Source organism: Pelodiscus sinensis, chromosome 5, assembly GCF_049634645.1.
Source record: "Pelodiscus sinensis isolate JC-2024 chromosome 5, ASM4963464v1, whole genome shotgun sequence".
NCBI classification, from domain to species: Eukaryota; Metazoa; Chordata; order Testudines; family Trionychidae; genus Pelodiscus; species Pelodiscus sinensis.
The window spans coordinates 36,244,152-36,260,172 of NC_134715.1; the positions used below are offsets into that span (position 1 = coordinate 36,244,152).

The 16,021-nt window shown below is 41.6% G+C and overlaps 1 long non-coding RNA gene across 2 annotated transcripts in view; it reads left to right on the top strand.

The window, feature by feature from the left end:
• The first annotated feature begins 7,184 nt into the window (after positions 1–7,184).
• Positions 7,185–16,021, top strand: part of LOC142829572 (uncharacterized) — a 144,562-nt gene continuing 135,725 nt past the window's right edge. The window contains exons 1-2 of one of the 2 annotated variants that reach the window (XR_012904099.1): positions 7,185–7,312; positions 9,563–9,644. This is a non-coding gene — a long non-coding RNA (uncharacterized LOC142829572). Of the gene's footprint in view, positions 7,313–9,220; positions 9,645–16,021 lie in introns of both variants that reach the window. The other variant, XR_012904100.1, reaches the window with a different exon arrangement.

Genomic DNA, 16,021 nt, shown 5'->3' on the forward strand with positions numbered 1-16,021 from the left:
AATTCCCCTTTTTGAAATTAAATGCCAGAGTGCTGGACTGCTGAGGTGTTCTTCCCACCACAGGAATGTTGAATGTTATTATATTATGGTCACTATTCCCAAGCGGTACTGTAACGGTTATATCCTGGACCTGATCCTGTGCTCCACTCAGGACTAAATCGAGAATTGCCTCTCCCCTTGTGGGTTCCTGCACCAGCTGCTCCAAGAAGCAGTCATTTAAGCCATTGAGAAATTTTATCTCCGCTTCTCTTCCTGGGGTGACATGTATCCAGTCAATATGGGGGTAATTAAAATCCCCCATTATTATAGAGTTCTCTATTTTGGTAGCCTCTCTAATCTCCCTCAGCATTTCAATGTCAGTATCGCTGTCCTGGTCAGGTGGTCGGTAATATATCCCTACTGCTAATTTCTTATTATTGGAGCATGGAATTACTATCCATAGCGATTCTTTGGAACATGTTGATTCATTTAATATTTTTATTTCATTTGATTCTACATTATCTTTCACATACAGTGCCACTTCGCCACCCAACCAGCCTGCTCTATCCTTTCGATATATTTTATATCCCGGTATGATTGTGTCCCACAGATTTTCCTCATTCCACCAGGTTTCAGTGATGCCTATTATGTCAATCTCCTCATTTAATACCAGGTACTCCAGTTCACCCATCTTATTAGTCAGACTCCTAGCATTTGTGTAGAAGCACTTTAAAAATTTGCCACTGCTTATTTGTCTGCCCTTCCCTGATGCATTGGATTCCTTTGGATTCCTTTGAATGCGGTACATCTACACATTACACATTAAGTTGCGTAGCTTAATTCAACTTTAGCCCTGTTGTGTAGACGTACTCTTATTAATTCAAATAGGCATTCATAAGAACATACTGAGAAGTCTTCACATATATATTTAGAGTTTCATCACATACAAAATATGTAAAAATCTATATTTCCTAGTTCACCCTATAGTCTGGATCAGTGGTGGGCAACCTGTGGTTGCAGTCCGCACGTGGCCTAGCAAGGTAATTCTCTGGAGAGGGGTAAAGAACTTCTACTTCATGGCAAAGATTCTTCTCAAAATTCCTATATGCCGCTCATACCGCTTACCTGAGGATCCTACTTGGTTGAGAAAACTTTATAGTGAGAGAAAATGCAGACTGAGGACTTCTCTGCAAGAACTGTTGAAGAGGATCTTCTGATGCAGGTGAGTCAGAGAGCAGCTCCTCACCAGGGTGTTCTGCAGAGAGGCTCTTAGCTAAAGCCACAAAGGACAGCAGCGGAGCTGAGTGAAATCTAGTGAGGACCCTCCCGCCCAGCCACTAAATAAAGCTGAAATCATAGTAGCTGGGTTAAGCGGTGAAGCCTCAGGATAGACCAACTCACACTCCCCAAAGGATCAGAGACAGGCCTCCTTGCCTATACCTCAGGACTCTGGGACTATGCACCCACTGACACCAGACTATGAGTGGGATTTAGCAGTTGGCCAAATGGGGAAATGATGTGGTCAGGGCCATTCAGCTCTTGGCCATTCACACATCCCGTGAAGCATGGGGAAGTGCAGCCCTTGAAAAAGTGCAGCTTATCTACCCTTCTTTCACCAGACTAGCCAGGAAGGGACATAGTACCTAGGTGCTCTCCTCTCCTGACATACTTGCTTACAGCAAGGAGCATCCAGAGTAGCGGCTTCACCCAGCACCAGACCTGATCCCAAGATATAGGCCTTCGGCAGCTGAACCCATGGGTAGTGAGAAGAGTCTTTTTCCAATACACCGACGAGTAAGACAATCTCTATCCATATTTGTCATTAAAATATTTGTGTTCCAGTTAAGACGGGGGAGGGCAATAATTTTTGACCGGGGGGCACTCCAAGATTTTGAAAACTGGTCGAGGGCCACACTATTCCATGATATTAATGGAAGAGATGCAGGGTCTGGGATTGAGGTTGGGTGCAGAAGGGAGCTTGGGATAAGGGATTGGGGTGCAAGAGGGAGACTAGAGTCTGGGAGGGAGTTTGGGTGAAGGAGACAATTGTAACGTAGGGCAGGGGACTGGAGAGCAGGGGTTTGGAATGTGATCTAGGGTAGGAGAGGATTGTGATCTGGGGCAGGAGATTGGGGTGCCAGATGTGGGAGGAGGTATGGATGTAAGAGGGGAACAGAAGGTTTGAGTATGTTGGGGGGGGGGGCAGAGGGTTGGGGCAGGAAAGGGCTAGGGTGCCAGAAGCAGGCTATGACCAAGAGACTTACCTGCCAGATGCCTAGCTAGCCTGCCTGCAGAGCTTAAAATGGTTCCCAGCCAGCCAGCCTGCTTGCTTGCCTAGCCATGTGCTTCATTGAATAACTGAGCAGAGGAGAGGGGGCGTGGTTCTTCTTGGCTGCCTGTTATTCCAACAAGCAGTTCACACTGGCTGGTTTCTGACCAGAAACCGGCCAATGGGATTGTCCTGGGGGTGGGGCAGCTCCTGAAACTTTCCCACTCCCCTCCAGTTTTAAAACAGAAACCGAGCCCTGCAGCTGCATTTCTGCATGGTGCGTGGGCTGCGGGGCAAGCAGGGGAGCCTGCCTGGAGCTTCCCACTGCTTCGGCGGTCTGGATGTGGCCTGCGGGCCATGTTTTGCTCAAGCCTGAGTTAAGATATCTCCTTCTAGATCAATCCTGCATTTATACTTGTAGTATCATCAATACTCTGATTGGGTACGATCACTTGACAACGGGTCTTAGAAATACAGAATCCTCTCTTCACTGGAGGATGGAGAGGGGTTTTTTTCTATAAAAACACACGATCCTCTGTACTACTGCACATGCAACACTTGGTAAAGACAATTAAAAAAATGCCACACTTGAAAAATAGCCAACGCAGAAAAAGACTGGGGCATGGAAGTGGTTTGTGCTTAGTGTAGCCCTTTCTTGGTTTGTTGCTGTGTGGCTATGATGCAGATATTAATCATTGTGAAATCCTGGGTATTAAACCCAGTGTTCTATTAAAATAAGTTTCCAGGCTTTGATTATTCAGGAATTGGACATGTGGTGATGAACCACAATATTCCTTTTGAGCTTTAGAACCTATGTAAATCTGGATTAATTATTTACTCATAAACTCTGAGGCTTCAAGGCCAGAAGAGGCCATCATGATCATCATTTATCTCTCTGCTCTGTTTTAGAGAGAAATCATCCCTCCTCTTTGATAATTTTGAAGATTTGTCAGTAAAGCATTAAGCAGATTCTGCAGATTTGGCGGTAAAGTATAAGGCAGGTGGAACAGAAACTAGTTGAATTAAAAGAATTTCTCGAATTCACATGCAGTCACTGAATTTCAGACCAGATCAGGCTCTCTGTTTGGGTTTCATCATTTTACTAATCCCAAAGGATTTCTAAGTGAAGTCCCACTATTCATTAGAGTATCTCTATGTTAGATAATATAGTTTAATTCTCATACTCCCAAGCCAGGCTATTATTGTTCTGAGATCAAAGAGGTACAGGCACAGTAAGGACTGTAAAGGAGAAATGGAAGGAAAAAGATACTGAATAATTTAACACTTGATGAAAAATTTCTGAAGACAGAATATTTCTTTGACAAATAAGTTAGTATTTTAAAATGGCATGTTGTCGTTGAACAGTGAGATTCTCTAAAGAAAAATGCCTTTATGGACCTTTGAGTATCCGATGATTTCAGTTTATAAATGGCTGTTCAGGAATTTATCCACTGAAAGGTCATTTATGTGCTTCTCTTGTACAAACCATGAACTGACCATTAGCTGGAAGGATTCAATAAGGCAGGGGAGTGAGAGCTAACCTTATGGAGTAAAATATTAGCCCATTGGGATAATATAGTGAGAGAGACAGAGGTCATTCAATATAAGCAATAATATCTCCTTAACTAAAGAAAACACTGCTGCTGCTTGGCTAGATAATTTCACTAGATATTGAAACACAGATTTTATAGCTATTAGTTTAAAGATTGGTGGTAATGGGGAGGCTATTCTATTTGGCCCCATTAAAGTTATTTTTTACTACTGTAGTGGCACAGAGTACCCTAAAGAAGCTTTAAAAGGACAGTGGATGAATGATTATATATATCTACTACATATCCTTATAGTAGATTATTGTATATCTACTATAAGGATATGCTGGGCTGGCCTGGTTTGAAGACAACACAATTAGCTTTACCCCAGCTTGGCCTCCCTTGCTTGTTCCCATCTACACATAAATGGTGTGTCAGGACCTGTCTAGAAGCATCAGGGAAGCTGGAGCATAATGTGCTCTGTTGATCCTTGACCTGTGGAACCCGTTCTCCCCCTCCCCCCAACACAACTTCCTCCAGTCTCAGGTTGGGGGAGGCATAAAAGTGGCTAATAAACATCTTTGCCTCGGCCAACTGCACTGACTACAAGTTTGACATCTTTGAGGTAAGTTGGTTTTAGTTTTCCTATATAATGAAAGGGCAAAGAAAATAGCTTTTAGTGTAGCAAGTTGTTGCCAGTATGTGCTGTCATGAGAAAATTCCATGAAAGTAATAACATTAGTCAGCACAATTTTCCCTTGGTTGGAAAGAAATAATCTACATACATACATACTCATTTGAAATAAGAACACAGTGGATTTTGGTTTCTGTACATTTAGGTCATGATTTGTAATATAGGTTGGACCTCTCTGGTTCGGCACCCTCAGGACCTGAGAAATGGGAATTTGCTAGCTCAAGGGTGGTCAGGCCTCTGGCTCTCCCAGGGCTGCCCAAATGACCGTGTCTCTGGCCAGTGCATTGCCCCTCACCTGCCTACTGGACTCTGTTGCTTCCAGCCCGCTAGTGGGGCTTCTCTACGGGCCGCTGGCCCTGCTCTGGCCAGCAGGGCTCCTTGCACAGCCAGGTTCCTCTATGAGTAGCTCCAGTCTGTGGGGCTCTGCACCCTGGCCAGTGGGGCTTCTCTCCAGGCCGGCCTCACTCTGGCCATGGCAGGTTTCCATATCCCCAGTAAGCAGGGCTTCCTGTTCGCAGCTGGGTGGGCTTCTCTCTGGGCTGGTCTCACTTCAGCTGCAGCAGGCTTTGTGCCTATAGCCAGCAGGGCTCCCTGCCCCTGGCTGCTGGCTCCACGCCCTGGCTGGCAGAGGTCCCTGCCCCTAGCTGTTAACCTACTGGCCACTCCCTAACCTCCTCTGCTGCAGGGGCTCCCTGCAACATGTTCCGGACCATAGAGGTTTAACCCGCAGTTTGAGCTATTTTAGTTTTGCACACATTTTTTTAGAAAAATGTTTGAAGCTTTATAAAGGAAAGGCAGAGGCCAAAAGATTATTTTAAATACTAAATTTCCTAAGAGAAAAAGAAACTATTGCAACATCATGACTCATTTGGAGAGGGAAGTACACATTTTGCCCTTCAAATGTAATTTACTCTCTCATGATTCATTTATCTCTCTCCTACCAAATGTGAACATTCTCATTTAGCCACCCAAAACCGTGAAATGCCAGCTCGGTTTGAAGAAGAAGAGCGCAGATGCACTGTGCATGTGTACATATGAGTTCCACATTCATTCGCAGATGTAATCAGATGGTAAAAACAAGTGATTCGCAAATATTTTTATACATAAAAACACTGAACTCAGTTTGCTCTGCTTCATGGCGTTCACGCTATTTGCCAGTGTTCAGACCTCTACTATGCATCCATGAAAATGTTTGTGAATCCAAAAGTTCATGATGTTAAATGCAAAAGTTTATTCATTGAAAATTCAGAAAATTGAAACATATGTTGTTCTCTTTAATAAGTGTAAGTCATCCCCTTGTTCAGAAAAAAAAAAAAAATAGTATGTGGCCAGTCATGCAACATAAACACCTTAGCAGAAAGGAAAAACTCCTAGTGCACAGGCTGAACATTTTCAAAGTGTTTTGATAAATGCGTATAGATATAATGAAAGTATTTGAAAGAATAAGGATTTGTTCACAAACAATTCTCTAACCAAAGAATGAAGTAAATTTCTATCTAGAAGAATAGCTTAACCTGCTCTACTAGTGAGATGAAAATCATATTGATATTAAATATTACTATGCTTGCAAAGTCAGATATTTTATTACTATTCTTTATTATTTGTATTATGAAAATGTCCAGAGGCCCCATTAGAATCAGGGCTCCATTGTTCTGGGCATAGAACATATATAAATAAAATTAAGTTCTCGCCATGCAAAATGTACAAGCTATTTAGAAACAAGACATGACTGACAGGTTATAAGACTCAGTGGCAGTTGATGGAAGTAATAATCACATCATGCCTTTCTATTATATTGTTTTTGGTAAGTATGATTTAAAGAAAAAATGCATAAAAGCAAACATAACATGGCACAAAGTATGTGGCAAAATAGCACTTTGTAATTTTTTACAAACCATGGGCTTGATCCTATAAATTCAATTTAACTGTTTAATTTTAAGTCTGTACATAAATGTTTGCAGGACTGGAACACTAGATGCATGTAACTCATTTCTTCACACCCAGTTTTGGAAAATGGGGACCATTTCCCACTAACAGTTTATTACTGCTCTGCAAAGATGCCATCTCCAAAAAAGCAGATGTACACACCACGCACAACTTAGAGACTGTTTTTCAAGTTTGTATAAATTCTGAACCTAGACTGGATATAGGAAAGACCAGGTTATACTGCGTAGGTATTAGGAAAGTGACATAGAAATTATGAATGTAAAACTACTCAAAAGGAATTTTTGTGGAAGGAATGGATGTGTGCTTGCAAGCTACAGCTAGGACTAGCTCTTGAAGAGCAGGTAGATACTTCTTTCAAGCATTAAAGTATCTCCCTAATCATGTATCTTCCTTCCTAATATTTTTCATTAATAAGTCACATGAGAAGGAAAGAGAAATAAGAGGTAAAACAAAAAAACAAAAACAAACAAACAAAAAAAAAGCCAGATTTAACTGCAGTCTGATTCTGAAGCTGTTTTAAAAATTGACCACCACAAACTGAGAAAGTATCAGCGGCAGTAGGAGTAATTAGTAGTGCTACTGCTGCTTTTTCAGTAGAGCACATAGAGATTTTTGTCATGATGCTTGTGATGGGGTGGACTGCCCACACTAATCCTGCAAGAGCTGAATGAGGCCAGGTGGGCCCATTCAGCTAATTAGGCTGCAAGCAGGGTGATTTGGGCTGGAGGGAGGCAGCTAATTAAGTACAGACAGGATCATCTGTGTAGGAATGGACAGGGCCTGCAGCTAGCCACAGACTGGTTACTGCTGTAGGAGTAGTGGGAGTCGCTACCTGCGTGGAGGGGGTTGAAAGCTAAATGTGCAGGAAGAAGTGCTGAGAAATAGCAGCAAGAGGTAGGTGCATATACAGGAGCTGTTGCTGCTTCTTACAGGCTTCCTGGGCTGGAATCCAGCCCCACCCTCTCCCAGCTACTGGATAATGGCAAGTGAGTTAGAAGCACTAGCTAGGCTGCAAGTCTAGAAAGACTGAATCCCCCAGAAGGGAAGGACTTCAGTGATCTAGCTGGGGACGAAGCTGCAGGCTCAGGCCAGTGTGTTTGCTTGGGACAATGATATGTGGTGACCCTGAAAAGTTTGGGGGCCACTGGCACCTTAAAGCAGTGCCTCCACTGCAGGTGGAAGCATGTGTGGATTTGGTGGCACACATTCTCTGTGAGTACAAGGCTGCATGCCTCACCCTGTGGACTGTGCTTATTCTTTTACCCTCTTGTAACAGGCAGCTGCATCTTTAGTGAACTGGCAGGAAGAGCTAGGGAGCCCCTTAGTGCTGGACCCTGTTCTAGGGTAGCGAGCACAGAGATGTTGGGAGTCAGTTGAGCATCACCTACTGGTGCTCATTCCCATCTGGGGAATATCTGTCAGGCCTCCAGCTTCACGAAGCTGATGGGGACCAGGAGAGAGCTGAGAATACACTGTCCTGTAACTGCAGCAGCAGATCACCTTCTACTTGTACCATCCCTCCTGGCCTACTCTAGTCTCCACATGTAGTTTGGAGACTACAAAAGCTAACGTTGCCCTTACAACCTTACCCGTGCCTCTTTGTGTATGTAATATGATACAGCTTTTGATCACCTACTATTTTTCTAGTTATAAAATAGCTTACTGTTTTATTCTATAATTTGAGTCACATCTACAGTCTACTATTACTGGATACCATGCTGTGAATGACTGAGTCTATGATAGTGTTTGTGTTCAAAGGTCAAACCTGGTACGTAACAATTGAAGATGGTTTTTGAGGTGGATTTTTTTTTAACTATACACCAGGCTTCCAGGACTGCAGTTATGTTTGTCCTAACAGAATGTTAGGAATCATTAAAGGGATAGAGAATATCTTATTCTCTATCTTATTGCCCCTAAAACCATGGCATGCCCACAACTTGAACACTGCATACAGATGCAGTCATTTCATCTCAAAAAAGATATATTGGCATTTGGAAAGGTTCAGAGAGGGGCAACAAAAATGATTAGGGGTTTGGAACGGGTTCCATACGAAGAGAGACTAAAGACTTGGACTTTTCATCTTAGAAAAGAGGAGACTAAAGGAGGATATCCTAGAGGTTTATAAAATCATGACTGGTGTGGAAAAAGTGAATAAGGAAAAGCTATTTACTTATTCCTACAATATAAGAACTAGGGGTCCCCAAATGAAATTAATAGGTAGCAGATTTAAAATAAAAGGAAGCTTTTTTTTTTTCATGCAGCGCATAGTCAACCTGTGGAACTCCTTGCCAGAGGATGTTGTGATGACTAGGACTTTAACAGGGTTAAGAAAAGAGCTAGATAGATTCATGGAAGTTAGGTCAATCTATGGGTAATAGCCGGGATGGGTAGGAATGGTGTTCTTAGCCTCGGTCTGGAAATGGATGACAGGAGAGGGATCGTGTGGTGATTACTGGTTGTGTTCAGATGCCCCAGAGGGAGTGTCATTGGTCACTGTCTCAGACAGGATATTGGGCTCAATGGACCTTTGGTCTGACCCAGTATGGCTGCTATTATGTTCTTGGAACTGGAATGTGATTATCAGTTTGCATGTATGTACCCACACTAGCTCTGCTCAAGCTAGCATGTTAACAATAGCGATATAGCTAGCATGACATGGGCAGTGGATGGAACTAGCTGCCCCACTGGGGTAAGCGCTTGGGTGACTAGCCAGACCCATCAACCTGATTAGGTCAAGCAGAGTGAGCATGGGCACATCTCCATGAGCCGTGAATCTCGTGTAGTCTTTTATTTTTTTTGTAGGACTTAAAAATCCTCCCTACTGCTTTTGCAGAGAGAATCTAATGGATCCACATCAAAAATGAATATTGGTAGCACCTTGCATGGAACTTGGGGGAGGAGAAGAATGTAGGTTGCAGGAGGGAAGTTTGGAGGAGGTACCAGACATGTCTATGTACACCACTAGTTTGCTTGCTGCAGTTGAAGTATCTCCTCTAGTTAGCTGTCTCTAATAAAAACAGTTTTGAGTTCTACAAGGATGGAGTCTTTTTTAGGTTATTTCACAGCATGCAAAAAATGGAACAATGTCCTACAGAGATCTGTAAAACCTGCAGTATATTGTTACATCTTCCTTTCTGCTTCCAGAAGGACACAGACTGGCAGAAAACAGGAATTCTTAATGGACTGTAACGGATAACTTGAGAGGAAGTCATTGCGCTTGCCAATGGTAGGATTCATATTTTGTTCACTTAAGCAGAAGCAGTTTGGGTAAATTCAAGCACAAGTGGCCAAGAACTGTAATTTCCATGAACTATTTCACGTAGATCCCTTACAGCATCAAACAATATCTTGAAATATTCCCTGTACACAAATGATGTTGAATACATTAATACAAGGAGGATTTATTAGACTAAGAATGTATTTGATATTGCTCTCCAAAAGTAAAAAGTGGAAGTAATTTCATACCCTGAAATGCTATTGCTAAGCAAGCCAGTAACACTGACATGCGTTGGTAGTCAACCTAATTATTCATTGTATTTTGATCTATCGTTTGAAGAAATAAAGAGTCTGTCACTGGGCTGCAATTGCGTTACTGCTGTAACCTAATGCATTATGTCTAGATGGAAACAAACACTGGTTTTATATATAATTTTTAATGGTTACCCTGCCCTGGAGGTGCCAGATTTAATATTCTAATACTGGGAGAGCCTAGCATCTAGTGAAGCAAAATGCAGGACAATGTAGCACTTTAAAGACTAACAAGATGGTTTATTAGGTGATGAGCTTTCGTGGGCCAGACCCACTTCCTCAGATCAAATAGTGGAAGAAAGTAGTCACAACCATATATACCAAAGGATACAATTAAAAAAATGAACAAATATGAAAAGGACAAATCACATTGCAGAACAGGAGGAGGATGCGGGGGGGGGGGAGGAAGGAAGGTAAGTGTCTGTGAATTGATGATATTAGAGGTGGGGAGAGTGGGATGTTTGTGAGTTAATGGTATTAGAGGTGATAATTGGGGAAACTGTCTTGGTAATGGGTGAGATAGTTCAAATGTTTGTTAAGTCCTTGTTGGCAAGAGTCGAATTTTAACATGAATGACAGTTCAGAGGATTCCCTTTCAAGTGCAGATGTAAAAGGTCTTTGTAGCAGAATGCAGGTGGTCAAGTCATTGAGAGAGTGTCCTTTCTGGTTAAAATGGCAAGAAACTGTTTTCTCTTTGTGATCTTGTCTGATATCTGTTTTGTGGGCATTAATCCTTTGGCGAAGTGTCTGAGATGTTTGTCCAATGTACATAGCAGACGGACACTTTCGGCACATGATAGCATAGATTATATTTCTGGATGCGCAGGAATATGTGTTCTTGATCTTATAACTCACTTGGTTAGGTCCAATAATTGTATCAGCAGAATGAATATGTGGACAAAGCTGGCAACGGGGTTGGTTGCAAGGGAAGGTACCAGGGTTGGTATTAGTGTGGTATGTCCTGTGGTGGTTGGTAAGAATCATCTTGAGGTTAGGTGGTTGTCTATAGGAGACTATGGGTCTGTCTCCCAGAGCCTCTTTGAGTATGGTATCCTGTTCCAATATAGGCTGTAGTTTATTGATAATGTGTTGGACAGGTTTAAGTTGGGGGTTGTAGGTGATGACAAGTGGTGTTCTATTGTTGGTTTTCTTGGGTCTGTCTTGAAGAAGATGGTTTCTAGTGAGTAACTGATCCATGAATTGCTGCGGACATGCTGACATCTGTGTTGTGCCATTCCAAAGGATCAAAGGTTGAGTTTGGATAAGCCTATGTCCAATCACTAATTGCAGGATGATGGCAGCATCACTACACCACAGGATATGAATGCTTCTGGTAATGACTTTAGTGTGCCAGCTAGTCAGTGGCTGTATTATTCCCAGATATATCATTGTCAGCCGAGATGCTGTTTTGTCTTGGGCCACAAAGGGAGAGGACTTTGGAGAGAAATGAGAGTGGATTGGGGGAAGAAAAGGGAGGAGGAGGTGGTGGAAAGGTTTTAGGCAGATTTTTGTTTTCCATCCTGGAAGGGGAAGACCGTAGGATGAGGCTGCATGTTCAGGAAAGCCTCCTTCAAGACTATCCCTGTTGACTGAATGTGCCGTTAACAGGAGCTAGATGAATCTGAGAGCCAATAGAGAGCAGTGTGTTCTGCAGTGGAACAGAGGGGAACACTGAGTTTGCAGATGGAACTGGTAACTTCAGTAATGGTCTGGGGAAATCCCCTTCTGAGCAAGAACAGCCAATGAAATTCAATTAATTGAAACTCATTAGATTTTATAGTATTTGATGCTAAATAACTGTGGTTACGTTTGTATACAGAGCGACATGTTACCCCACCATCCAGTTCCAATATGTCTTTTTCAGAATAAGCTTTGTATTGTCCACTGGGAGAGAAGAACAAAATATCTGAAGCTCCAACCATTTCTTTTACTCCATGATAACATATAAATCTCTTGAATTCCATGAACTTCCTCTTCATCTTTTCTCAGTGCCTCCAGCCAGGATATTTGGCTTAATGAGAACTAAAACAGAATGAGTAATGGACTGGGTTAATGAGTAGAACCTGTCTGTAGATAACATTCACAAACTGGCACAATTTTACAAACTAACTTGAAATGTTTGTGTGTGACTTTTTTTTTAGTTATTGCCACTAATTCTATGACTGGGAACAACTGTAAAGAACAAAATTAAAAACAGCAAAAATGCCACATGACTTCCCCATATAATACTTGGGGCTTAATTCTACAGCTGCATTCTATGCTTTGTTAAGAGGAAATAGACACATGGTGACCAGCCAACACTGAGTCATCACCCGCTGAATATTGGTCTAATTACAGGATTGCTTTTGTTCTCCTTTTCAGCTTATCTCTTGGCTTGCAAAATCTAGAGGACCCCAGTCTCTCTGCTGGTCTTACATTTGATTGCCTTTGATTCCTAGTATGCTTAAAACATGTAGGAGTTAAACCATGAGGTTAAAGCACTAGTAACTCCTAAATGTCTAGTAACGAATGAAAAGTTTGGATTTTTTTCTTTAGAGATGACTGGGCATGATGATAACCCTACAAAATGTGTGAACAGTAAAAAGAAGATAACTAATGGTATGCTTCATTTGTAGACTTTATTTCCACAAGATACCCTGACGCCAATAATACCTCAGGATACAATATGTTGTTATATAATAATATACAGAAATCTAAGAATACAAAAGCCCCCAAAGTTTGGATGTATGAACATTCCTGGCTTTTTTGTGTGTGTGTGTGTGGGGGGGGGGGGGGGGAATTTAGCTGACTATTGGGTGTTGGAAGGAAACTTTCTTTAGGAAGCAGATAATCTAACTGCTTGTGTCTGTAATGGGTGGGAAGGGCAGCAGTGGGTTTTTTGGTTGTGTTTTTGTTTTGTGGTTTTGGGCTCCTTCCTCTAACATGGTGCTGGACAGTTCCAGTGACAGAATCCTAAACAAGATGGATCACTGAGCTGATCCAGCATGGTAATTCCTATATTTACTAATATGTACTATTGCTGAGTTTACAGTAATGTATTATGCATCCATTGAATTAAGTAGGCTTTAAATCACACCCAAGCAGGCCTGGCCTTAGGGCAAAGTTGTTGCCTGGGGGCCCTGGGCTGCCTGGCGCCTGCCTGCCCAGCTGCTCACTTGCTCTCCTGGCTGAGATGCAGCCAACCACAGCAGGCTGCCTTGGGCCCCGCAAACTCTTTGGCCGGGCCTGCATCCAAATCTCCTTGTTTACTTTTTTCCTCTGTTACATTTGAATATAGTAGGTGAAGCATCTCAAAAATCATTCCTAATTAACAAAAAGTTATTCAATAACAATCAGCACTGATTCATCAAAACCCCCTAAGTTTCTATTTGGGAAGGTTCTAAATCAGCCTATTTTATCAGTGACATTTTCCACACTATTTTTAACTAAATTCTGTCATCTTTTGATGGGCAGAAGGTTTGCTGAGACAGTTGATAAAACTTTTTGCACATTTTGACACTGACAATTTTTTTCATGGAGAGTCAATTTTGAAAAAAGGCCATATTTGATAAACTTTTGTTACAGAAATGTGCATCTAGCTCTACTAATGAACAATTCCTATTTATCTGGTGCTGTAACTGCCACCAGTCTTTACAAAGAACATCTCAAAAGCAATTCTAAAAATACCTAAACATACAAGTGGGTTTTTTTTAATGCTTTTTAAATAAAGTACCCTCATGGACTTGTTTCCCTTCCCCAAGTATATGTACACCAATTGCAATGCATCCCTTGACAGCATGTGGGAGGTTGACTAGGTTTAAAAAAAAAATCCATGAGCCTTTGTTTCCTCATATTTTCACTGAGGGGAGGATCTGGGTGAGTTACAGGCAATAGGCCAGATTTTCAGTTGGCATAGATTGGTGTAGTGCTATTAACTTTACTGGAGTTGCATCAATTAATTAGCAGAGAATGTGTCCTAAGTGTTCTAAGTGGCTGTTAAAGTAAGAAATTTCCTCTTTGAACCTGTAGCTTTCCATCGGTGTATCCCCACTCCTGAAGATGAAGCTCTAGGGACTGCATAACCCCCTTCCCTTCTCCCCCCCCCCCCCCCCCCAAAATGAAGTGCTACAGTAAGTACACAACCTAGCAAAAGGCAGTAACAAGATGATAAAGTACCATCAAGGTGAAGGTATGGTGGCAACAATCCCAATCAGACAAAAGGGGAAATCATGTGAGGAGAACTGGTAAGACCAGGGCTGGAATACATTTTCCAGCAATGTCTTCTGTCCTATGAGAAATCATATTATCAATGTGCTGTTACTGACTCTGTTCCCTTTCTCATATTGGTAAATATTTTAATACTTTGTCTAGGTAAAATGAATTTAGATGTTTTTTCTTATTTGTCTTTCTCTTCCTAAAATAAATGGTCTCTTGTAAACGTATTTATAGATACTCATATTCTTACGTACTGAATCAGGAAGTCATAAGGATTACTCAAATGCTTAAAATTAGGCATGTCAGACTAAATAAGGGCTGTAATTCTGATTTCACTGTTAATATTGGAGTGGGAGGAAGGGGTACTGAGTGATCCTCACCACAACAAATGAATCTGAGTAAAGAGAAAACAGATGGGGGTACTATCTCCTAGCCAGTCCTTTTGATATGAGAGCAGTCATGGCAGCATGGTTTCCTGAATTTCATCTCAAAATGCACTAGTGCAATTGTTTTACATGCATATGTATTTTGCTGTTTAAGATGAATTATCAAAATTAACTTTCAATGAATGAGCCTTGTAAGTTTAAAAAAAAAAAGAAGAAAATAACAGGAGGCAGTTAAACTTGTTCAAAGGATGGCATAAAAACAGGCAGAGGGAAGCTTGCTTGTGTTTTTCAATAGGCATTAGTGTGTGAAAGAAATACAAAGTTAAGTTATGCTCTCCTTTTGGGAGGGGAGTATTTCAGTTCTAATCCAAAACTTGATTCCCACAATAGTTTATATGCAAGCTGCATGACAGGAAGGAATTATTTCAGTAGAAGAAACTTGTCTGTTTTTAAAGCCAGTTTCATGCTATTTTGTATATTCTTTGAAGTACTATTCACTGGTAATGTCAAGTATAAGTTGAGAATGACATAGAACAGTAATAGGCTAGGTGGAGACTTTTCTGCATTTCCCCCACCCCTGCCTATATTTTATCACTCTAAATTCCCAGCAATTTCTTAAGTTACTTTGATTTAAAGGATATATGCTGACTTTTTCAATTCTGCATTTAATTACAGTGGCATGAATATGACCATCAATCTATCCTAAACAACAGAATCAGTTTTCAAAAAATTATCCTGTCAATGTTTTTGTTTGACAATGGAGTGACATTTTAGGCAGATATTACATCAGTGCTCATATTCATTCCATTAACTGGTAAACTAAGCGGAGTGGAATGTTCTGGTCACTTCAAAGGCGCATAAATTCTAGTTCTCTTTGAAAACCACCTTGGCTGAATAATGAGATGAAAAGCAAGTATTAGATATGTACAGGGCCCAAACTTTCCCCAACAACCTCTGCATTTTATCTGTGTAGTCTAGTAACAATATTAATATTACAGCAAATGTAAATAACCAAAATCTTTTGAAGTGGAAAAGATTGTGTTCATGCCTCCCACATGCAACTCTGACAAGGTTTGCATTGACTCATAGACGTAAGTCATGAAGGGCCCATTGTAATTGACTAGCCTGACCTCCTGCACGTGGAAGGCCACAGAGCTTTGCCCAACCTCTCCTCTAATAGATCCATAACCTCTGTCTGAGTTACTGAAGTTATCAAATCTAGATGTAACTACCCTCAAGTACTAGAGAATCCACCACTCCCTCGACTTGAAACCAGCAAGGTTGAGGAAAAACCACCTCCCCTCAGCGTCTCTGCCAATCTGACCTGGGAGGAAATATGATAAGGGGGTAGATTTTTAAGCACATTGGCAAAGCCCACCAGCCAGACGCTTGGGGGAGAATTCTGTCTTCACTCTGCCCTCCTTATTTGTGTTCCATCGCCAGCCACTGGGGAGATCTGCTAATAGTAGTTGCAAATAGTCGTCTACATCCCTAG